This window comes from Triturus cristatus, chromosome 12, assembly GCF_964204655.1.
Source record: "Triturus cristatus chromosome 12, aTriCri1.1, whole genome shotgun sequence".
Lineage (NCBI taxonomy): Eukaryota > Metazoa > Chordata > Amphibia > Caudata > Salamandridae > Triturus > Triturus cristatus.
The window spans coordinates 460,660,067-460,686,534 of NC_140595.1; the positions used below are offsets into that span (position 1 = coordinate 460,660,067).

The 26,468-nt window shown below is 49.0% G+C and overlaps 1 protein-coding gene across 1 annotated transcript in view; it reads right to left on the reverse strand.

Annotated features, from left to right (window-relative positions):
- Positions 1 to 26,468, reverse strand: part of ITFG1 (integrin alpha FG-GAP repeat containing 1) — a 1,870,060-nt gene that overhangs the window by 1,075,810 nt on the left and 767,782 nt on the right. The gene's annotated exons all lie outside the window — the stretch shown is intronic.

A 26,468-nucleotide genomic window follows, 5' to 3' on the forward strand; every position in this document is an offset into this window, starting at 1 on the left:
CTATAATCTCTGGTCTCTTCATGGGACACACAGGCATGCCTATAATCTCCGGTCTCTTCATGGGACACACAGGCATGCCTATAATCCGTGTTTTCTTCATGGGACACACAGGCATGCCTATAATCTGAGATCTCTTCATGAGACACACAAGCATGCCTATAATCTCTGGTCTCTTCATGGGACACACAGGCATGCCTACAATCTACGGTCTCTTCATGGGACACACAGGCATGCCTATAATCTCTGTTCTCTTCATGGGACACACAGGCATGCCTATAATCTCCGGTCTCTTCATGGGACACACAGGCATGCATATAATCTCTGGTCTCTTCATGGGACACACAGGCATTACTATAATCCGAGGTCTCTTCATGGGACACACAGGCCTGCCTATAATCTAAGGTCTCTTCATGGGACACACAGGCATGCCTATAATCCGAGGTCTCTTCATGGGACACACAGACATGCCTATAATCCGAGGTCTCTTCATAGGACACACAGGCATGCCTATAATCCGAGGTCTCTTCATGGGACACACAAGCATGCCTATAATCTCCGGTCTCTCCATGGGACACACAGGCATGCCTATAATCTCCGGTCTCTTCATGGGACACACAGGCATGCCTATAATCTCCGGTATCTTCATGGGACACACAGGCATGTCTATAATTTCTGGTCTCTTCATGGGACACACAGGCATGCCTATAATCTCCGGTCTCTTCATGGGACACACAGGCATGCCTATAATCTCGGTCTCTTCATGGGACACACAGGCATGCCTATAATCTCGGTCTTTTCATGGGACACACAGGCATGCCTATAATCTCTGGTCTCTTAATGGGACACACAGGCATGCCTATAATCCGAGGTCTCTTCATGGGACACACAGGCATGCATATAATCTCTGGTCTCTTCATGGGACACACAGGCATTACTATAATCCGAGGTCTCTTCATGGGACACACAGGCATACCTATAATCTCCGGTCTCTTCATGGGACACACAGGCATGCCTATAATCTCCGGTCTCTTCATGGGACACACAGGCTTGCCTATAATCGGAGGTCTCTTCATGAGACACACAAGCATGCCTATAATATCCGGTCTCTTCATGGGATACACAGGCATGCCTATAATCTCCGGTCTCTTCATGGGACACACAGGCATGCCTATAATCTCCGGTCTCTTCATGGGACACACAGGCATGCCTATAATCTCCGGTCTGTTCATGGGACTCACAAGCATGCCTATAATCTTCGGTCTCTTCATGGGACACACAGGCAAGCCTATAATCTCTGGTCTCTTCATGGGACACACAGGCATGCCTATAATCTCCGGTCTCTTCATGGGACACACAGGCATGCCTATAATCCGTGTTTTCTTCATGGGACACACAGGCATGCCTATAATCTGAGATCTCTTCATGAGACACACAAGCATGCCTATAATCTCTGGTCTCTTCATGGGACACACAGGCATGCCTACAATCTACGGTCTCTTCATGGGACACACAGGCATGCCTATAATCTCTGTTCTCTTCATGGGACACACAGGCATGCCTATAATCTCCGGTCTCTTCATGGGACACACAGGCATGCATATAATCTCTGGTCTCTTCATGGGACACACAGGCATTACTATAATCCGAGGTCTCTTCATGGGACACACAGGCCTGCCTATAATCTAAGGTCTCTTCATGGGACACACAGGCATGCCTATAATCCGAGGTCTCTTCATGGGACACACAGACATGCCTATAATCCGAGGTCTCTTCATAGGACACACAGGCATGCCTATAATCCGAGGTCTCTTCATGGGACACACAAGCATGCCTATAATCTCCGGTCTCTCCATGGGACACACAGGCATGCCTATAATCTCCGGTCTCTTCATGGGACACACAGGCATGCCTATAATCTCCGGTATCTTCATGGGACACACAGGCATGTCTATAATTTCTGGTCTCTTCATGGGACACACAGGCATGCCTATAATCTCCGGTCTCTTCATGGGACACACAGGCATGCCTATAATCTCGGTCTCTTCATGGGACACACAGGCATGCCTATAATCTCGGTCTTTTCATGGGACACACAGGCATGCCTATAATCTCTGGTCTCTTAATGGGACACACAGGCATGCCTATAATCCGAGGTCTCTTCATGGGGCACAGAGGCATGCCGAAAATCTCCGGTCTCTTCATGGGACACACAGGCATGCCTATAATCTCCGGTCTCTTCATGGGACACACAGGTTTGCCTATAATCTCCGGTCTCTGCATGGGACACACAGACATGCCTATAATCTCCGGTCTCTTCATGGGACACAGGCATGCCTATAATCTCCAGTCACTTCATGGGACACACGGGCATGCCTATAATCTCCGGTCTCTTCATGGGACACACAGGCATGCCTATAATCTCCGGTCTCTTCATGGGACACACAGGCATGCCTATAATCTCCGGTCACTTAATGGGACACTCAGGCATGCCTATAATCTCCGGTCTCTTCATGGGACACACAGGCATGCCTATAATCTCTGGTCTCTTCATGGGACACACAGGCATGCCTATAATCTCCGGTTTCTTCATGGGACACACAGGCATGCCTATAATCCTAGTTCTCTTCATGGGACACACATGCATGCCTAAAATCCAAGGTCTCTTCATAGGACACACAGGCATGCCTATAATCTCTGGTCCCTTCATGGGACACACAGGCATGCCTATAATCCTAGTTCTATTCATGGGACACACAGGCATGCCTATAATCTGAGGTCTCTTCATGGGACACACAGGCATGCCTATAATCTGAGGTCTCTTCATGGGACACACAAGCATGCCTATAATCTCCGGTCTCTTCATGGGATACACAGGCATGCCTGTAATCTCTGGTCTCTTCATGGGACACCCAGGCATCCCTATAATCTTCGGTCTCTTCATGGGACACACAGGCAAGCCTATAATCTCTGGTCTCTTCATGGGACACACAGGCATGCCTATAATCTCCGGTCTCTTCATGGGACACACAGGCATGCCTATAATCCGAGTTTTCTTCATGGGACACACAGGCATGCCTATAATCTGAGATCTCTTCATGAGACACACAAGCATGCCTATAATCTCCGGTCTCTTCATGGGACACACAGGCATGCCTACAATCTCTGGTCTCTTCATGGGACACACAGGCATGCCTATAATCTCTGTCCTCTTCATGGGACACACAGGCATGTCTATAATCTCTGTCCTCTTCATGGGACACACAGGCATGCATATAATCTCTGGTCTCTTCATGGGACACACAGGCATTACTATAATCCGAGGTCTCTTCATGGGACACACAGGCCTGCGTATAATCTAAGGTCTCTTCATGGGACACACAGGCATGCCTATAATCCGAGGTCTCTTCATGGGACACACAGACATGCCTATAATCCGAGGTCTCTTCATAGGACACACAGGCATGCCTATAATCTGAGGTCTCTTCATGGGACACACAAGCATGCCTATAATCTCCGGTCTCTCCATGGGACACACAGGCATGCCTATAATCTCCGGTCTCTTCATGGGACACACAGGCATGCCTATAATCTTCGGTATCTTCATGGGACACACAGGCATGTCTATAATTTCTGGTCTCTTCATGGGACACACAGGCATGCCTATAATCTCCGGTCTCTTCATGGGACACACAGGCATGCCTATAATCTCGGTCTCTTCATGGGACACACAGGCATGCCTATAATCTCGGTCTTTTCATGGGACACACAGGCATGCCTATAATCTCTGGTCTCTTAGTGGGACACACAGGCATGCCTATAATCCGAGGTCTCTTCATGGGGCACACAGGCATGCCGAAAATCTCCGGTCTCTTCATGGGACACACAGGCATGCCTATAATCTCCGGTCTCTTCTTGGGACACACAGGTTTGCCTATAATCTCCGGTCTCTGCATGGGACACACAGACATGCCTATAATCTCCAGTCTTTTCATGGGACACAGGCATGCCCATAATCTCCAGTCACTTCATGGGACACACAGGCATGCCTATAATCTCCGGTCTCTTCATGGGACACACAGGCATGCCTATAATCTCCGGTCTCTTCATGGGACACACAGGCATGCTTATAATCTCTGGTCTCTTCATGGGACACACAGGCATTCCTATAATCCGAGGTCTCTTCATGGGACACACAGGCCTGCCTATAATCAAAGGTCTCTTCATGGGACACACAGGCATGCCTATAATCCGACATCTCTTCATAGGACACACAGACGTGCCTATAATTCCGAGGTCTCTTCATGGGACACACAAGCATGCCTATAATCTCCGGTCTCTTCATGGGACACACAGGCATGCCTATAATCTCCGGTCTCTTCATGGAACACACAGGCATGCCTATAATCTCCGGTCGCTTCATGGGACACACAGACATGCCTATAATCTCCGGTCTCTTCATGGAACACACAGGCATGCCTATAATCTCCGGTCTCTTAATGGGACACACAGGCATGCCTATAATCTCTGGTCTCTTCATGGGAAACACAGGCATGCCTATAATCTCCGGTCTCTTCATGGGACACACAGGCATGCCTATAATCTCCGGTCTCTTCATGGGACACACAGGCATGCCAATAATCTCCGGTCTCATCATGGGGCACAGAGGAATGCCTATAATCTCCGGTTTCTTCATGGGACACACAGGCATGCCTATAATCCGAGGTCTCTTCATTGGACACACAGGCATGCCTATAATCCTAGGTCTCTTCATGGGGCACACAGGCATGCCGAAAATCTCCAGTCTCTTCATGGGACACACAGGCATGCCTATAATCTGAGGTCTCTTCATGAGACACACAAGCATGCCTATAATATCCGGTCTCTTCATGGGATACACAGGCATGCCTATAATCTCCGGTCTCTTCATGGGACACACAGGCATGCCTATAATCTCCGGTCTCTTCGTGGGACACACAGGCATGCCTATAATCTCCGGTCTGTTCATGGGACTCACAAGCATGCCTATAATCTTCGGTCTCTTCATGGGACACACAGGCAAGCCTATAATCTCTGGTCTCTTCATGGGACACACAGGCATGCCTATAATCTCCGGTCTCTTCATGGGACACACAGGCATGCCTATAATCCGTGTTTTCTTCATGGGACACACAGGCATGCCTACAATCTGAGATCTCTTCATGAGACACACAAGCATGCCTATAATCTCTGGTCTCTTCATGGGACACACAGGCATGCCTACTATCTACGGTCTCTTCATGGGACACACAGGCATGCCTATAATCTCCGGTCTCTTCATGGGACACACAGGCATGCCTATAATCTCCGGTCACTTAATGGGACACTCAGGCATGCCTATAATCTCCGGTCTCTTCATGGGACACACAGGCATGCCTATAATCTCTGGTCTCTTCATGGGACACACAGGCATGCCTATAATCTCCGGTTTCTTCATGGGACACACAGGCATGCCTATAATCCTAGTTCTCTTCATGGGACACACATGCATGCCTAAAATCCAAGGTCTCTTCATAGGACACACAGGCATGCCTATAATCTCTGGTCCCTTCATGGGACACACAGGCATGCCTATAATCCTAGTTCTATTCATGGGACACACAGGCATGCCTATAATCTGAGGTCTCTTCATGGGACACACAGGCATGCCTATAATCTGAGGTCTCTTCATGGGACACACAAGCATGCCTATAATCTCCGGTCTCTTCATGGGATACACAGGCGTGCCTGTAATCTCTGGTCTCTTCATGGGACACCCAGGCATCCCTATAATCAGAGGTCTCTTCATGGGTCACACAGGCATGCCGATAATCTCCGGTCTCTTCATGGGACACACAGGCATGCCTATAATCTCCGGTCTCTTCATGGGACACCGGGGCATGCCTATAATCTCCGGTCTCTTCATGGGACTCACAGGCATGCCTATAATCTCTGGTCTCTTAATGGGACACACAGGCATGCCTATAATCCGAGGTCTCTTCATGGGACACACAGGTTTGCCTATAATCTCCTGTCTCTGCATGGGACACACAGACATGCCTATAATCTCCAGTCTTTTCATGGGACACAGGCATGCCCATAATCTCCAGTCACTTCATGGGACACACAGGCATGCCTATAATCTCCGGTCCCTTCATGGGACACACAGGCATGCTTATAATCTCTGGTCTCTTCATGGGACACACAGGCATTCCTATAATCCGAGGTCTCTTCATGGGACACACAGGCCTGCCTATAATCAAAGGTCTCTTCATGGGACACACAGGCATGCCTATAATCCGACATCTCTTCATGGGACACACAGACGTGCCTATAATTCCGAGGTCTCTTCATGGGACACACAAGCATGCCTATAATCTCCGGTCGCTTCATGGGACACACAGGCATGCCTACAATCTCCGGTCTCTTCATGGGACACACAGGCATGCCTATAATCTCCGGTCTCTTCATGGGACATATTGGCATGCATATAATCTCTGGTCTCTTCATGGGACACACTGGCATTTCTATAATCCGAGGTCTCTTCATGGGACACACAGGCCTGTCTATAATCTAAGGTCTCTTCATGGAACACGCAGGCATGCCTATAATCCGAGGTCTCTTCATGGGACACACAGACATGCCTATAATCCGAGGTCTCTTCATGGGACACACAGGCATGCCTATAATCCGAGGTCTCTTCATGGGACACACAAGCATGCCTATAATCTCCGGTCTCTTCATGGGACACACAGGCATGCCTATAATCTCCCGTCTCTTCATGGGACTCACAGTCATGCCTATAATCTCCGGTCTCTTAATGGGACACACAGGCATGCCTGTAATCTCTGGTCTCTTCATGGGACACACAGGCATGCCTATAATCTCCGGTCCCTTCATAGGACACACAGGCATGCCTATAATCCTAGTTCTCTTCATGGGACACACAGGCATGCCTATAATCTGAGGTCTCTTCATGGGACACATAAGCATGCCTATAATCTCCGGTCTCTTCATGGGACACACAGGCATGCCTACAATCTCCCATCTCTTCATGGGACACACAGGCATGCCTACAATCTCCCGTCTCTTCATGGGACACACAGGCATGCCTATAATCTCCGGTCTCTTCATGGGACACACAGACTTGCCTATAATCTCCGGTCTCTTCACAGGACACACAGGCATACCTAAAATCTTTAGTCTCTTCATGGGACACACAGGCATGCCTATAATCTTCGGTCTCCTCATGGGGCACAGAGGAATGCCTATATTCTGAGGTCTCTTCATGGGACACACAGGCATGTCCATAATCTCTGGTCTCTTCATGGGACACACAGACATGCCTATATTCCGAGGTCTCTTCATGGGACACACAGGCATGCCTATAATCTCTGGTCTCTTCATGGGACACACAGACATGCCTATAATCTCTGGTCTCTTCATGGGAGACACATCCCCAGTCTCTTAATGGGACACACAGGCATGCCTATAATCTCCGGTCTCTTCATGGGACAAACAGGCATGCCTATAATCTCCGGTCTCTACATGGGACACAAAGGCATGCCTATAATCTCCGGTCTCTTCATGGGACACACAGGCATGCCTATAATCCAAGCTCTCTTCATGGGACACACAGGCATTCCTATAATCTCTGGTCCCTTCATGGGACACACAGGCATGCCTATAATCCTAGTTCTCTTCATGGGACACACAGGCATGCCTATAATTTGAGGTCTCTTCATGGAACACACAAGCATGCCTATAATCTCCGGTCTCTTCATGGGACTCACAGGCATGCCTACAATCTCCGGTCTCTTCATGGGACACACAGGCATGCCTATAATCTCGGGTCTCTTCATGGGACACACAGGCATGCCTACAATCTCCGGTCTCTTCATGGGACACACAGGCATGCCTATAATCTCCGGTCTTTTCATGGAACACACAGGCCTGCCTATAATCTGTGGTCTCTTCATGGGACACACAGGCATGCCTATAATCTGAGGTCTCTTCATGGGACACACAAGCATGCCTATAATCTCTGGTTTCTTCATGGGACACACAGGCATGCCTACAATCTCCAGTCTCCTTATGGGACACACAGGCATGCCTATAATCTCTGGTCTCTTCATGGAACACACAGGCCTGCCTATAATCTGTGGTCTCTTCATGGGATACACAGGCATGCCCATAATCCGAGGTCTCTCCGTGGGACACACAGACATGCCTATAATCCGTGGTTTCTTTATGGGACACCCAGGCATCCCTATAATCGGACGTCTCTTCATGGGGCACACAGGCATGCCGATAATCTCCGGTCTCTTCATGGGACACACAGGCATGCCTATAATCCGAGTTCTCTTCATGGGACACACAGGCATGCCTATAATCTGAGATCTCTTCATGGGACACACAAGCATGCCTATAATCTCCGGTCTCTTCATGGAACACACAGGCATGCCTACAATCTCCAGTCTCTTCATGGGACACACAGGCATGCCTATAATCTCCGTTCTCTTCATGGGACACACAGGCATGCCTATAATCTCCGGTCTCTTCATAGGACACACAGGCATGCATATAATCTCTGGTCTCTTCATGGGACACACAGGCATTCCTATAATCCGAGGTCTCTTCATGGGACACACAGGCCTGCCTATAATCAAAGGTCTCTTCATGGGACACACAGGCATGCCTATAATCCGACATCTCTTCATGGGACACACAGACGTGCCTATAATTCCGAGGTCTCTTCATGGGACACACAAGCATTCCTATAATCTCCGGTCTCTTCATGGGACACACAGGCATGCCTATAATCTCCGGTCTCTTCATGGAACACACAGGCATGCCTATAATTTCCGGTCGCTTCATGGGACACACAGACATGCCTATAATCTCCGGTCTCTTCATGGAACACACAGGCATGCCTATAATCTCCGGTCTCTTAATGGGACACACAGGCATGCCTATAATCTCTGGTCTCTTCATGGGAAACACAGGCATGCCTATAATCTCCGGTCTCTTCATGGGACACACAGGCATGCCTATAAACTCCGGTCTCTTCATGGGACACACAGGCATGCCAATAATCTCCGGTCTCTTCATGGGGCACAGAGGAATGCCTATAATCTCCGGTTTCTTCATGGGACACACAGGCATGCCTATAATCTCCGGTCTCTTCATGGGACTCACAGGCATGCCTACAATCTCCGGTCTCTTCATGGGACACAGAGGCATGCCTATAATCTCGGGTCTCTTCATGGGACACACAGGCATGCCTACAATCTCCGGTCTCTTCATGGGACACACAGGCATGCCTATAATCTCCGGTCTTTTCATGGAACACACAGGCCTGCCTATAATCTGTGGTCTCTTCATGGGACACACAGGCATGCCTATAATCTGAGGTCTCTTCATGGGACACACAAGCATGCCTATAATCTCTGGTTTCTTCATGGGACACACAGGCATGCCTACAATCTCCAGTCTCCTTATGGGACACACAGGCATGCCTATAATCTCTGGTCTCTTCATGGAACACACAGGCCTGCCTATAATCTGTGGTCTCTTCATGGGATACACAGGCATGCCCATAATCCGAGGTCTCTCCGTGGGACACACAGACATGCCTATAATCCGTGGTTTCTTTATGGGACACCCAGGCATCCCTATAATCGGACGTCTCTTCATGGGGCACACAGGCATGCCGAAAATCTCCGGTCTCTTCATGGGACACACAGGCATGCCTATAATCCGAGTTCTCTTCATGGGACACACAGGCATGCCTATAATCTGAGATCTCTTCATGGGACACACAAGCATGCCTATAATCTCCGGTCTCTTCATGGAACACACAGGCATGCCTACAATCTCCAGTCTCTTCATGGGACACACAGGCATGCCTATAATCTCCGTTCTCTTCATGGGACACACAGGCATGCCTATAATCTCCGGTCTCTTCATGGGACACACAGGCATGCATATAATCTCTGGTCTCTTCATGGGACACACAGGCATTCCTATAATCCGAGGTCTCTTCATGGGACACACAGGCCTGCCTATAATCAAAGGTCTCTTCATGGGACACACAGGCATGCCTATAATCCGACATCTCTTCATGGGACACACAGACGTGCCTATAATTCTGAGGTCTCTTCATGGGACACACAAGCATGCCTATAATCTCCGGTCTCTTCATGGGACACACAGGCATGCCTATAATCTCCGGTCTCTTCATGGGACACACAGGCTTGCCTATAATCGGAGGTCTCTTCATGAGACACACAAGCATGCCTATAATATCCGGTCTCTTCATGGGATACACAGGCATGCCTATAATCTCCGGTCTCTTCATGGGACACACAGGCATGCCTATAATCTCCGGTCTCTTCATGGGACACACAGGCATGCCTATAATTCCGGTCTGTTCATGGGACTCACAAGCATGCCTATAATCTTCGGTCTCTTCATGGGACACACAGGCAAGCCTATAATCTCTGGTCTCTTCATGGGACACACAGGCATGCCTATAATCTCCGGTCTCTTCATGGGACACACAGGCATGCCTATAATCCGTGTTTTCTTCATGGGACACACAGGCATGCCTATAATCTGAGATCTCTTCATGAGACACACAAGCATGCCTATAATCTCTGGTCTCTTCATGGGACACACAGGCATGCCTACAATCTACGGTCTCTTCATGGGACACACAGGCATGCCTATAATCTCTGTTCTCTTCATGGGACGCACAGGCATGCCTATAATCTCCGGTCTCTTCATGGGACACACAGGCATGCATATAATCTCTGGTCTCTTCATGGGACACACAGGCATTACTATAATCCGAGGTCTCTTCATGGGACACACAGGCATACCTATAATCTCCGGTCTCTTCATGGGACACACAGGCATGCCTATAATCTCCGGTCTCTTCATGGGACACACAGGCTTGCCTATAATCGGAGGTCTCTTCATGAGACACACAAGCATGCCTATAATATCCGGTCTCTTCATGGGATACACAGGCATGCCTATAATCTCCGGTCTCTTCATGGGACACACAGGCATGCCTATAATCTCCGGTCTCTTCATGGGACACACAGGCATGCCTATAATCTCCGGTCTGTTCATGGGACTCACAAGCATGCCTATAATCTTCGGTCTCTTCATGGGACACACAGGCAAGCCTATAATCTCTGGTCTCTTCATGGGACACACAGGCATGCCTATAATCTCCGGTCTCTTCATGGGACACACAGGCATGCCTATAATCCGTGTTTTCTTCATGGGACACACAGGCATGCCTATAATCTGAGATCTCTTCATGAGACACACAAGCATGCCTATAATCTCTGGTCTCTTCATGGGACACACAGGCATGCCTACAATCTACGGTCTCTTCATGGGACACACAGGCATGCCTATAATCTCTGTTCTCTTCATGGGACACACAGGCATGCCTATAATCTCCGGTCTCTTCATGGGACACACAGGCATGCATATAATCTCTGGTCTCTTCATGGGACACACAGGCATTACTATAATCCGAGGTCTCTTCATGGGACACACAGGCCTGCCTATAATCTAAGGTCTCTTCATGGGACACACAGGCATGCCTATAATCCGAGGTCTCTTCATGGGACACACAGACATGCCTATAATCCGAGGTCTCTTCATAGGACACACAGGCATGCCTATAATCCGAGGTCTCTTCATGGGACACACAAGCATGCCTATAATCTCCGGTCTCTCCATGGGACACACAGGCATGCCTATAATCTCCGGTCTCTTCATGGGACACACAGGCATGCCTATAATCTCCGGTATCTTCATGGGACACACAGGCATGTCTATAATTTCTGGTCTCTTCATGGGACACACAGGCATGCCTAAATCTCCGGTCTCTTCATGGGACACACAGGCATGCCTATAATCTCGGTCTCTTCATGGGACACACAGGCATGCCTATAATCTCGGTCTTTTCATGGGACACACAGGCATGCCTATAATCTCTGGTCTCTTAATGGGACACACAGGCATGCCTATAATCCGAGGTCTCTTCATGGGGCACAGAGGCATGCCGAAAATCTCCGGTCTCTTCATGGGACACACAGGCATGCCTATAATCTCCAGTCTCTTCATGGGACACACAGGTTTGCCTATAATCTCCGGTCTCTGCATGGGACACACAGACATGCCTATAATCTCCGGTCTCTTCATGGGACACAGGCATGCCTATAATCTCCAGTCACTTCATGGGACACACGGGCATGCCTATAATCTCCGGTCTCTTCATGGGACACACAGGCATGCCTATAATCTCCGGTCTCTTCATGGGACACACAGGCATGCCTATAATCTCCGGTCACTTAATGGGACACTCAGGCATGCCTATAATCTCCGGTCTCTTCATGGGACACACAGGCATGCCTATAATCTCTGGTCTCTTCATGGGACACACAGGCATGCCTATAATCTCCGGTTTCTTCATGGGACACACAGGCATGCCTATAATCCTAGTTCTCTTCATGGGACACACATGCATGCCTAAAATCCAAGGTCTCTTCATAGGACACACAGGCATGCCTATAATCTCTGGTCCCTTCATGGGACACACAGGCATGCCTATAATCCTAGTTCTATTCATGGGACACACAGGCATGCCTATAATCTGAGGTCTCTTCATGGGACACACAGGCATGCCTATAATCTGAGGTCTCTTCATGGGACACACAAGCATGCCTATAATCTCCGGTCTCTTCATGGGATACACAGGCATGCCTGTAATCTCTGGTCTCTTCATGGGACACCCAGGCATCCCTATAATCTTCGGTCTCTTCATGGGACACACAGGCAAGCCTATAATCTCTGGTCTCTTCATGGGACACACAGGCATGCCTATAATCTCCGGTCTCTTCATGGGACACACAGGCATGCCTATAATCCGAGTTTTCTTCATGGGACACACAGGCATGCCTATAATCTGAGATCTCTTCATGAGACACACAAGCATGCCTATAATCTCCGGTCTCTTCATGGGACACACAGGCATGCCTACAATCTCTGGTCTCTTCATGGGACACACAGGCATGCCTATAATCTCTGTCCTCTTCATGGGACACACAGGCATGTCTATAATCTCTGTCCTCTTCATGGGACACACAGGCATGCATATAATCTCTGGTCTCTTCATGGGACACACAGGCATTACTATAATCCGAGGTCTCTTCATGGGACACACAGGCCTGCGTATAATCTAAGGTCTCTTCATGGGACACACAGGCATGCCTATAATCCGAGGTCTCTTCATGGGACACACAGACATGCCTATAATCCGAGGTCTCTTCATAGGACACACAGGCATGCCTATAATCTGAGGTCTCTTCATGGGACACACAAGCATGCCTATAATCTCCGGTCTCTCCATGGGACACACAGGCATGCCTATAATCTCCGGTCTCTTCATGGGACACACAGGCATGCCTATAATCTTCGGTATCTTCATGGGACACACAGGCATGTCTATAATTTCTGGTCTCTTCATGGGACACACAGGCATGCCTATAATCTCCGGTCTCTTCATGGGACACACAGGCATGCCTATAATCTCGGTCTCTTCATGGGACACACAGGCATGCCTATAATCTCGGTCTTTTCATGGGACACACAGGCATGCCTATAATCTCTGGTCTCTTAGTGGGACACACAGGCATGCCTATAATCCGAGGTCTCTTCATGGGGCACACAGGCATGCCGAAAATCTCCGGTCTCTTCATGGGACACACAGGCATGCCTATAATCTCCGGTCTCTTCTTGGGACACACAGGTTTGCCTATAATCTCCGGTCTCTGCATGGGACACACAGACATGCCTATAATCTCCAGTCTTTTCATGGGACACAGGCATGCCCATAATCTCCAGTCACTTCATGGGACACACAGGCATGCCTATAATCTCCGGTCTCTTCATGGGACACACAGGCATGCCTATAATCTCCGGTCTCTTCATGGGACACACAGGCATGCTTATAATCTCTGGTCTCTTCATGGGACACACAGGCATTCCTATAATCCGAGGTCTCTTCATGGGACACACAGGCCTGCCTATAATCAAAGGTCTCTTCATGGGACACACAGGCATGCCTATAATCCGACATCTCTTCATAGGACACACAGACGTGCCTATAATTCCGAGGTCTCTTCATGGGACACACAAGCATGCCTATAATCTCCGGTCTCTTCATGGGACACACAGGCATGCCTATAATCTCCGGTCTCTTCATGGAACACACAGGCATGCCTATAATCTCCGGTCGCTTCATGGGACACACAGACATGCCTATAATCTCCGGTCTCTTCATGGAACACACAGGCATGCCTATAATCTCCGGTCTCTTAATGGGACACACAGGCATGCCTATAATCTCTGGTCTCTTCATGGGAAACACAGGCATGCCTATAATCTCCGGTCTCTTCATGGGACACACAGGCATGCCTATAATCTCCGGTCTCTTCATGGGACACACAGGCATGCCAATAATCTCCGGTCTCATCATGGGGCACAGAGGAATGCCTATAATCTCCGGTTTCTTCATGGGACACACAGGCATGCCTATAATCCGAGGTCTCTTCATTGGACACACAGGCATGCCTATAATCCTAGGTCTCTTCATGGGGCACACAGGCATGCCGAAAATCTCCAGTCTCTTCATGGGACACACAGGCATGCCTATAATCTGAGGTCTCTTCATGAGACACACAAGCATGCCTATAATATCCGGTCTCTTCATGGGATACACAGGCATGCCTATAATCTCCGGTCTCTTCATGGGACACACAGGCATGCCTATAATCTCCGGTCTCTTCGTGGGACACACAGGCATGCCTATAATCTCCGGTCTGTTCATGGGACTCACAAGCATGCCTATAATCTTCGGTCTCTTCATGGGACACACAGGCAAGCCTATAATCTCTGGTCTCTTCATGGGACACACAGGCATGCCTATAATCTCCGGTCTCTTCATGGGACACACAGGCATGCCTATAATCCGTGTTTTCTTCATGGGACACACAGGCATGCCTACAATCTGAGATCTCTTCATGAGACACACAAGCATGCCTATAATCTCTGGTCTCTTCATGGGACACACAGGCATGCCTACTATCTACGGTCTCTTCATGGGACACACAGGCATGCCTATAATCTCCGGTCTCTTCATGGGACACACAGGCATGCCTATAATCTCCGGTCACTTAATGGGACACTCAGGCATGCCTATAATCTCCGGTCTCTTCATGGGACACACAGGCATGCCTATAATCTCTGGTCTCTTCATGGGACACACAGGCATGCCTATAATCTCCGGTTTCTTCATGGGACACACAGGCATGCCTATAATCCTAGTTCTCTTCATGGGACACACATGCATGCCTAAAATCCAAGGTCTCTTCATAGGACACACAGGCATGCCTATAATCTCTGGTCCCTTCATGGGACACACAGGCATGCCTATAATCCTAGTTCTATTCATGGGACACACAGGCATGCCTATAATCTGAGGTCTCTTCATGGGACACACAGGCATGCCTATAATCTGAGGTCTCTTCATGGGACACACAAGCATGCCTATAATCTCCGGTCTCTTCATGGGATACACAGGCGTGCCTGTAATCTCTGGTCTCTTCATGGGACACCCAGGCATCCCTATAATCAGAGGTCTCTTCATGGGTCACACAGGCATGCCGATAATCTCCGGTCTCTTCATGGGACACACAGGCATGCCTATAATCTCCGGTCTCTTCATGGGACACCGGGGCATGCCTATAATCTCCGGTCTCTTCATGGGACTCACAGGCATGCCTATAATCTCTGGTCTCTTAATGGGACACACAGGCATGCCTATAATCCGAGGTCTCTTCATGGGACACACAGGTTTGCCTATAATCTCCTGTCTCTGCATGGGACACACAGACATGCCTATAATCTCCAGTCTTTTCATGGGACACAGGCATGCCCATAATCTCCAGTCACTTCATGGGACACACAGGCATGCCTATAATCTCCGGTCCCTTCATGGGACACACAGGCATGCTTATAATCTCTGGTCTCTTCATGGGACACACAGGCATTCCTATAATCCGAGGTCTCTTCATGGGACACACAGGCCTGCCTATAATCAAAGGTCTCTTCATGGGACACACAGGCATGCCTATAATCCGACATCTCTTCATGGGACACACAGACGTGCCTATAATTCCGAGGTCTCTTCATGGGACACACAAGCATGCCTATAATCTCCGGTCGCTTCATGGGACACACAGGCATGCCTACAATCTCCGGTCTCTTCATGGGACACACAGGCATGCCTATAATCTCCGGTCTCTTCATGGGACATATTGGCATGCATATAATCTCTGGTCTCTTCATGGGACACACTGGCATTTCTATAATCCGAGGTCTCTTCATGGGACACACAGGCCTGTCTATAATCTAAGGTCTCTTCATGGAACACGCAGGCATGCCTATAATCCGAGGTCTCTTCATGGGACACACAGACATGCCTATAATCCGAAGTCTCTTCATGGGACACACAGGCATGCCTATAATCCGAGGTCTCTTCATGGGACACACAAGCATGCCTATAATCTCCGGTCTCTTCATGGGACACACAGGCATGCCTATAATCTCCCGTCTCTTCATGGGACTCACAGTCATGCCTATAATCTCCGGTCTCTTAATGGGACACACAGGCATGCCTGTAATCTCTGGTCTCTTCATGGGACACACAGGCATGCCTATAATCTCCGGTCCCTTCATAGGACACACAGGCATGCCTATAATCCTAGTTCTCTTCATGGGACACACAGGCATGCCTATAATCTGAGGTCTCTTCATGGGACACATAAGCATGCCTATAATCTCCGGTCTCTTCATGGGACACACAGGCATGCCTACAATCTCCCATCTCTTCATGGGACACACAGGCATGCCTACAATCTCCCGTCTCTTCATGGGACACACAGGCATGCCTATAATCTCCGGTCTCTTCATGGGACACACAGACTTGCCTATAATCTCCGGTCTCTTCACAGGACACACAGGCATACCTAAAATCTTTAGTCTCTTCATGGGACACACAGGCATGCCTATAATCTTCGGTCTCCTCATGGGGCACAGAGGAATGCCTATATTCTGAGGTCTCTTCATGGGACACACAGGCATGTCCATAATCTCTGGTCTCTTCATGGGACACACAGACATGCCTATATTCCGAGGTCTCTTCATGGGACACACAGGCATGCCTATAATCTCTGGTCTCTTCATGGGACACACAGACATGCCTATAATCTCTGGTCTCTTCATGGGAGACACATCCCCAGTCTCTTAATGGGACACACAGGCATGCCTATAATCTCCGGTCTCTTCATGGGACAAACAGGCATGCCTATAATCTCCGGTCTCTACATGGGACACAAAGGCATGCCTATAATCTCCGGTCTCTTCATGGGACACACAGGCATGCCTATAATCCAAGCTCTCTTCATGGGACACACAGGCATTCCTATAATCTCTGGTCCCTTCATGGGACACACAGGCATGCCTATAATCCTAGTTCTCTTCATGGGACACACAGGCATGCCTATAATTTGAGGTCTCTTCATGGAACACACAAGCATGCCTATAATCTCCGGTCTCTTCATGGGACTCACAGGCATGCCTACAATCTCCGGTCTCTTCATGGGACACACAGGCATGCCTATAATCTCGGGTCTCTTCATGGGACACACAGGCATGTCTACAATCTCTGGTCTCTTCATGGGACACACAGGCATGCCTATAATCTCCGGTCTTTTCATGGAACACACAGGCCTGCCTATAATCTGTGGTCTCTTCATGGGACACACAGGCATGCCTATAATCTGAGGTCTCTTCATGGGACACACAAGCATGCCTATAATCTCTGGTTTCTTCATGGGACACACAGGCATGCCTACAATCTCCAGTCTCCTTATGGGACACACAGGCATGCCTATAATCTCTGGTCTCTTCATGGAACACACAGGCCTGCCTATAATCTGTGGTCTCTTCATGGGATACACAGGCATGCCCATAATCCGAGGTCTCTCCGTGGGACACACAGACATGCCTATAATCCGTGGTTTCTTTATGGGACACCCAGGCATCCCTATAATCGGACGTCTCTTCATGGGGCACACAGGCATGCCGATAATCTCCGGTCTCTTCATGGGACACACAGGCATGCCTATAATCCGAGTTCTCTTCATGGGACACACAGGCATGCCTATAATCTGAGATCTCTTCATGGGACACACAAGCATGCCTATAATCTCCGGTCTCTTCATGGAACACACAGGCATGCCTACAATCTCCAGTCTCTTCATGGGACACACAGGCATGCCTATAATCTCCGTTCTCTTCATGGGACACACAGGCATGCCTATAATCTCCGGTCTCTTCATAGGACACACAGGCATGCATATAATCTCTGGTCTCTTCATGGGACACACAGGCATTCCTATAATCCGAGGTCTCTTCATGGGACACACAGGCCTGCCTATAATCAAAGGTCTCTTCATGGGACACACAGGCATGCCTATAAACCGACATCTCTTCATGGGACACACAGACGTGCCTATAATTCCGAGGTCTCTTCATGGGACACACAAGCATGCCTATAATCTCCGGTCTCTTCATGGGACACACAGGCATGCCTATAATCTCCGGTCTCTTCATGGAACACACAGGCATGCCTATAATTTCCGGTCGCTTCATGGGACACACAGACATGCCTATAATCTCCGGTCTCTTCATGGAACACACAGGCATGCCTATAATCTCCGGTCTCTTAATGGGACACACAGGCATGCCTATAATCTCTGGTCTCTTCATGGGAAACACAGGCATGCCTATAATCTCCGGTCTCTTCATGGGACACACAGGCATGCCTATAAACTCCGGTCTCTTCATGGGACACACAGGCATGCCAATAATCTCCGGTCTCTTCATGGGGCACAGAGGAATGCCTATAATCTCCGGTTTCTTCATGGGACACACAGGCATGCCTATAATCTCCGGTCTCTTCATGGGACTCACAGGCATGCCTACAATCTCCGGTCTCTTCATGGGACACAGAGGCATGCCTATAATCTCGGGTCTCTTCATGGGACACACAGGCATGCCTACAATCTCCGGTCTCTTCATGGGACACACAGGCATGCCTATAATCTCCGGTCTTTTCATGGAACACACAGGCCTGCCTATAATCTGTGGTCTCTTCATGGGACACACAGGCATGCCTATAATCTGAGGTCTCTTCATGGGACACACAAGCATGCCTATAATCTCTGGTTTCTTCATGGGACACACAGGCATGCCTACAATCTCCAGTCTCCTTATGGGACACACAGGCATGCCTATAATCTCTGGTCTCTTCATGGAACACACAGGCCTGCCTATAATCTGTGGTCTCTTCATGGGATACACAGGCATGCCCATAATCCGAGGTCTCTCCGTGGGACACACAGACATGCCTATAATCCGTGGTTTCTTTATGGGACACCCAGGCATCCCTATAATCGGACGTCTCTTCATGGGGCACACAGGCATGCCGATAATCTCCGGTCTCTTCATGGGACACACAGGCATGCCTATAATCCGAGTTCTCTTCATGGGACACACAGGCATGCCTATAATCTGAGATCTCTTCATGGGACACACAAGCATGCCTATAATCTCCGGTCTCTTCATGGAACACACAGGCATGCCTACAATCTCCAGTCTCTTCATGGGACACACAGGCATGCCTATAATCTCCGTTCTCTTCATGGGACACACAGGCATGCCTATAATCTCCGGTCTCTTCATGGGACACACAGGCATGCATATAATCTCTGGTCTCTTCATGGGACACACAGGCATTCCTATAATCCGAGGTCTCTTCATGGGACACACAGGCCTGCCTATAATCAAAGGTCTCTTCATGGGACACACAGGCATGCCTATAATCCGACATCTCTTCATGGGACACACAGACGTGCCTATAATTCTGAGGTCTCTTCATGGGACACACAAGCATGCCTATAATCTCCGGTCTCTTCATGGGACACACAGGCATGCCTATAATCTCCGGTCTCTTCATGGGACACACAGGCTTGCCTATAATCGGAGGTCTCTTCATGAGACACACAAGCATGCCTATAATATCCGGTCTCTTCATGGGATACACAGGCATGCCTATAATCTCCGGTCTCTTCATGGGACACACAGGCATGCCTATAATCTCCGGTCTCTTCATGGGACACACAGGCATGCCTATAATTCCGGTCTGTTCATGGGACTCACAAGCATGCCTATAATCTTCGGTCTCTTCATGGGACACACAGGCAAGCCTATAATCTCTGGTCTCTTCATGGGACACACAGGAATGCCTATAATCTCCGGTCTCTTCATGGGACACACAGGCATGCCTATAATCCGTGTTTTCTTCATGGGACACACAGGCATGCCTATAATCTGAGATCTCTTCATGAGACACACAAGCATGCCTATAATCTCTGGTCTCTTCATGGGACACACAGGCATGCCTACAATCTACGGTCTCTTCATGGGACACACAGGCATGCCTATAATCTCTGTTCTCTTCATGGGACGCACAGGCATGCCTATAATCTCCGGTCTCTTCATGGGACACACAGGCATGCATATAATCTCTGGTCTCTTCATGGGACACACAGGCATTACTATAATCCGAGGTCTCTTCATGGGACACACAGGCATACCTATAATCTCCGGTCTCTTCATGGGACACACAGGCATGCCTATAATCTCCGGTCTCTTCATGGGACACACAGGCTTGCCTATAATCGGAGGTCTCTTCATGAGACACACAAACATGCCTATAATATCCGGTCTCTTCATGGGATACACAGGCATGCCTATAATCTCCGGTCTCTTCATGGGACACACAGGCATGCCTATAATCTCCGGTCTCTTCATGGGACACACAGGCATGCCTATAATCTCCGGTCTGTTCATGGGACTCACAAGCATGCCTATAATCTTCGGTCTCTTCATGGGACACACAGGCAAGCCTATAATCTCTGGTCTCTTCATGGGACACACAGGCATGCCTATAATCTCCGGTCTCTTCATGGGACACACAGGCATGCCTATAATCCGTGTTTTCTTCATGGGACACACAGGCATGCCTATAATCTGAGATCTCTTCATGAGACACACAAGCATGCCTATAATCTCTGGTCTCTTCATGGGACACACAGGCATGCCTACAATCTACGGTCTCTTCATGGGACACACAGGCATGCCTATAATCTCTGTTCTCTTCATGGGACACACAGGCATGCCTATAATCTCCGGTCTCTTCATGGGACACACAGGCATGCATATAATCTCTGGTGTCTTCATGGGACACACAGGCATTACTATAATCCGAGGTCTCTTCATGGGACACACAGGCCTGCCTATAATCTAAGGTCTCTTCATGGGACACACAGGCATGCCTATAATCCGAGGTCTCTTCATGGGACACACAGACATGCCTATAATCCGAGGTCTCTTCATAGGACACACAGGCATGCCTATAATCCGAGGTCTCTTCATGGGACACACAAGCATGCCTATAATCTCCGGTCTCTCCATGGGACACACAGGCATGCCTATAATCTCCGGTCTCTTCATGGGACACACAGGCATGCCTATAATCTCCGGTATCTTCATGGGACACACAGGCATGTCTATAATTTCTGGTCTCTTCATGGGACACACAGGCATGCCTATAATCTCCGGTCTCTTCATGGGACACACAGGCATGCCTATAATCTCGGTCTCTTCATGGGACACACAGGCATGCCTATAATCTCGGTCTTTTCATGGGACACACAGGCATGCCTATAATCTCTGGTCTCTTAATGGGACACACAGGCATGCCTATAATCCGAGGTCTCTTCATGGGGCACAGAGGCATGCCGAAAATCTCCGGTCTCTTCATGGGACACACAGGCATGCCTATAATCTCCGGTCTCTTCATGGGACACACAGGCATGCCTATAATCTGAGGTCTCTTCATGGGACACACAGGCATGCATATAATCTGAGTTCTCTTCATGGGACACACAGGCATGTCTATAATCTCTGTCCTCTTCATGGGACACACAGGCATGCATATAATCTCTGGTCTCTTCATGGGACACACAGGCATTACTATAATCCGAGGTCTCTTCATGGGACACACAGGCCTGCCTATAATCTAAGGTCTCTTCATGGGACACACAGGCATGCCTATAATCCGAGGTCTCTTCATGGGACATACAGACATGCCTATAATCCGAGGTCTCTTCATAGGACACACAGGCATGCCTATAATCTGAGGTCTCTTCATGGGACACACAAGCATGCCTATAATCTCCGGTCTCTTCATGGGACACACAGGCATGCCTATAATCTCCGGTCTCTTCATGGAACACACAGGCATGCCTATAATCTCCGGTCGCTTCATGGGACACACAGACATGCCTATAATCTCCGGTCAATTCATGGAACACACAGGCATGCCTATAATCTCCGGTCTCTTAATGGGACACACAGGCATGCCTATAATCTCTGGTCTCTTCATGGGAAACACAGGCATGCCTATAATCTCCGGTCTCTTCATGGGACACACAGGCATGCCTATAATCTCCGGTCTCTTCATGGGACACACAGGCATGCCAATAATCTCCGGTCTCTTCATGGGGCACAGAGGAATGCCTATAATCTCCGGTTTCTTCATGGGACACACAGGCATGCCTATAATCCGAGGTCTCTTCATTGGACACACAGGCATGCCTATAATCCTAGGTCTCTTCATGGGACACACAGGCTTGCCTATAATCTCCGGTCTCTTCATGGGACACACAGGCTTGCCTATAATCGGAGGTCTCTTCATGAGACACACAAGCATGCCTATAATCTCCGGTCTCTTCATGGGACACACAGGCATGCCTATAATCTCCGGTCTCTTCATGGGACACACAGGCATGCCTATAATCTCCGGTCTCTTCATGGGACACACAGGCATGCCTATAATCTCCGGTCTGTTCATGGGACTCACAAGCATGCCTATAATCTTCGGTCTCTTCATGGGACACACAGGCAAGCCTATAATCTCTGGTCTCTTCATGGGACACACAGGCATGCCTATAATCTCCGGTCTCTTCATGGGACACACAGGCATGCCTATAATCCGTGTTTTCTTCATGGGACACACAGGCATGCCTATAATCTGAGATCTCTTCATGAGACACACAAGCATGCCTATAATCTCTGGTCTCTTCATGGGACACACAGGCATGCCTACAATCTCCGGTCTCTTCATGGGACACACAGGCATGCCTATAATCTCTGTTCTCTTCATGGGACACACAGGCATGCCTATAATCTCCGGTCTCTTCATGGGACACACAGGCATGCATATAATCTCTGGTCTCTTCATGGGACACACAGGCATTACTATAATCCGAGGTCTCTTCATGGGACACACAGGCCTGCCTATAATCTAAGGTCTCTTCATGGGACACACAGGCATGCCTATAATCCGAGGTCTCTTCATGGGACACACAGACATGCCTATAATCCGAGGTCTCTTCATAGGACACACAGGCATGCCTATAATCCGAGGTCTCTTCATGGGACACACAAGCATGCCTATAATCTCCGGTCTCTCCATGGGACACACAGGCATGCCTATAATCACCGGTCTCTTCATGGGACACACAGGCATGCCTATAATCTCCGGTATCTTCATGGGACACACAGGCATGTCTATAATTTCTGGTCTCTTCATGGGACACACAGGCATGCCTATAATCTCCGGTCTCTTCATGGGACACACAGGCATGCCTATAATCTCGGTCTCTTCATGGGACACACAGGCATGCCTATAATCTCGGTCTTTTCATGGGACACACAGGCATGCCTATAATCTCTGGTCTCTTAATGGGACACACAGGCATGCCTATAATCCGAGGTCTCTTCATGGGGCACACAGGCATGCTGAAAATCTCTGGTCTCTTCATGGGACACACAGGCATGCCTATAATCTCCGGTCTCTTCATGGGACACACAGGTTTGCCTATAATCTCCGGTCTCTGCATGGGACACACAGACATGCCTATAATCTCCGGTCTCTTCATGGGACACAGGCATGCCTATAATCTCCAGTCACTTCATGGGACACACAGGCATGCCTATAATCTCCGGTCTCTTCATGGGACACACAGGCATGCCTATAATCTCCGGTCTCTTCATGGGACACACAGGCATGCCTATAATCTCCGGTCACTTAATGGGACACTCAGGCATGCCTATAATCTCCGGTCTCTTCATGGGACACACAGGCATGCCTATAATCTCTGGTCTCTTCATGGGACACACAGGCATGCCTATAATCTCCGGTTTCTTCATGGGACACACAGGCATGCCTATAATCCTAGTTCTCTTCATGGGACACACATGCATGCCTAAAATCCAAGGTCTCTTCATAGGACACACAGGCATGCCTATAATCTCTGGTCCCTTCATGGGACACACAGGCATGCCTATAATCCTAGTTCTATTCATGGGACACACAGGCATGCCTATAATCTGAGGTCTCTTCATGGGACACACAGGCATGCCTATAATCTGAGGTCTCTTCATGGGACACACAAGCATGCCTATAATCTCCGGTCTCTTCATGGGATACACAGGCATGCCTGTAATCTCTGGTCTCTTCATGGGACACCCAGGCATCCCTATAATCAGAGGTCTCTTCATGGGTCACACAGGCATGCCGATAATCTACGGTCTCTTCATGGGACACACAGGCATGCCTATAATCTTTGGTCTCTTCATGGGACACAGGGGCATGCCTATAATCTCCGGTCTCTTCATGGGACTCACAAGCATGCCTATAATCTTCGGTCTCTTCATGGGACACACAGGCAAGCCTATAATCTCTGGTCTCTTCATGGGACACACAGGCATGCCTATAATCTCCGGTCTCTTCATGGGACACACAGGCATGCCTATAATCCGAGTTTTCTTCATGGGACACACAGGCATGCCTATAATCTGAGATCTCTTCATGAGACACACAAGCATGCCTATAATCTCCGGTCTCTTCATGGGACACACAGGCATGCCTACAATTTCCGGTCTCTTCATGGGACACACAGGCATGCCTATAATCTCTGTCCTCTTCATGGGACACACAGGCATGTCTATAATCTCTGTCCTCTTCATGGGACACACAGGCATGCATATAATCTCTGGTCTCTTCATGGGACACACAGGCATTACTATAATCCGAGGTCTCTTCATGGGACACACAGGCCTGCCTATAATCTAAGGTCTCTTCATGGGACACACAGGCATGCCTATAATCCGAGGTCTCTTCATGGGACACACAGACATGCCTATAATCCGAGGTCTCTTCATAGGACACACAGGCATGCCTATAATCTGAGGTCTCTTCATGGGACACACAAGCATGCCTATAATCTCCGGTCTCTCCATGGGACACACAGGCATGCCTATAATCTCCGGTCTCTTCATGGGACACACAGGCATGCCTATAATCTCCGGTATCTTCATGGGACACACAGGCATGTCTATAATTTCTGGTCTCTTCATGGGATACACAGGCATGTCTATAATTTCTGGTCTCTTCATGGGACACACAGGCATGCCTATAATCTCCGGTCTCTTCATGGGACACACAGGCATGCCTATAATCTCGGTCTTTTCATGGGACACACAGGCATGCCTATAATCTCTGGTCTCTTAATGGGACACACAGGCATGCCTATAATCCGAGGTCTCTTCATGGGGCACACAGGCATGCCGAAAATCTCCGGTCTCTTCATGGGACACACAGGCATGCCTATAATCTCCGGTCTCTTCATGGGACACACAGGTTTGCCTATAATCTCCGGTCTCTGCATGGGACACACAGACATGCCTATAATCTCCAGTCTTTTCATGGGACACAGGCATGCCCATAATCTCCAGTCACTTCATGGGACACACAGGCATGCCTATAATCTCCGGTCCCTTCATGGGACACACAGGCATGCTTATAATCTCTGGTCTCTTCATGGGACACACAGGCATTCCTATAATCCGAGGTCTCTTCATGGGACACACAGGCCTGCCTATAATCAAAGGTCTCTTCATGGGACACACAGGCATGCCTATAATCCGACATCTCTTCATGGGACACACAGACGTGCCTATAATTCCGAGGTCTCTTCATGGGACACACAAGCATGCCTATAATCTCCGGTCGCTTCATGGGACACACAGGCATGCCTACAATCTCCGGTCTCTTCATGGGACACACAGGCATGCCTATAATCTCCGGTCTCTTCATGGGACATATTGGCATG